The 1,056-nt window shown below is 42.6% G+C and overlaps 1 pseudogene; it reads right to left on the bottom strand.

Moving 5' to 3' along the window:
• Positions 1-297: 297 nt before the first annotated feature.
• LOC147340016 (V-type proton ATPase subunit F pseudogene) lies at positions 298-691 on the bottom strand (annotated as a pseudogene).
• Between the last annotated feature and the right edge of the window lie 365 nt (positions 692-1,056).

Below are 1,056 nucleotides of genomic sequence, written 5' to 3'. Positions count from 1 at the left end.
GGAAAAATTTTTGCATGGTTCAAACCAGTGTCATTAAAGAGTCAACTGTATTTTTTAATTATCAGTTTACTGTCCATGGGATCAGTAGTGCTGGTTTTGCTTTCATTTCTGACACCAGTAATTTGTGTCTGCTCTCTTAATTTTCATTGATTTATTTACTTTTACCCTAACCAGGCTTGATTTTAATGGAAGAGCCCTGGTACCTGGAAGCACCTCACCTAGCCTCTCAGTGGAGTGGGAAGGGGCAGGGAATTGGAACTCAGAGGCTCACATCTTAGACAAGGGCTGATGGTAAGCCTAGGGAGAAGCTACATGGCGGTGGAGAGTCCCTTCGTGCAGGTTTTCAGCCATGAACATGCCCCTGGCCCTGCGCAGGATGGAGACATTGGCAGCATCACAGAGGTACTCCTTGGATGGGATCTCCAGTATGGCTGGAATGCAGTGCCAGAGGGCATCAAGTGCGTGCCTGCACCATTTCTGCAATGTACTGGTTGATAAGGATGCTGCTGATGTCATCCTGGTTTAGAAACTGCCGGAATGTGTCTTCAGTTTCACTGATGGTAGTATCTTTCTCCATCACCAGGAAATTTGGGTGGTGGTTCTTGTTAAGCACCCCTATGCCACCCAGTAGGAAGCCAGTCATGGTGTCCTCGTCTCCCATCACTGCCATTAGCTTCCCCCTCACCGCCATCTTCACAGTCAGCAATACTTTAAACATTTTACCTTATTCTCTTTTTGTTTGGATGGTTTCTGAAGGTAAGTCCAGTTGAATTGTTCTTATTCCTCTATAGGTAAGGCATTATTTTCTCTGGCTTCTTTCAAGATTTTCTTTTTATCTTTGATTTTTTGCAGTTTGAATATGATATGCTTACATATCGATTTTGGGGGGTATTTATCCTGTTTGTTGTGCTCTGAGCTTCCTGGATCTGTGGATTGGTGTCTGTCTTTTATTTTTTGAAAATTCTCAGCTTTTAAAACTTCAAATATTTCTTCTGTTCCTTTCTCTCTTTCTGCTCCTTTCAGTATTGATATTACACACATGATATTACCCTTTTT

Source organism: Bos grunniens, chromosome X, assembly GCF_055505025.1.
Source record: "Bos grunniens cultivar Pamir isolate PY7600 chromosome X, Bosgru_T2T1.0, whole genome shotgun sequence".
Lineage (NCBI taxonomy): Eukaryota > Metazoa > Chordata > Mammalia > Artiodactyla > Bovidae > Bos > Bos grunniens.
This window is presented reverse-complemented; position numbering and strand designations above follow the sequence as displayed.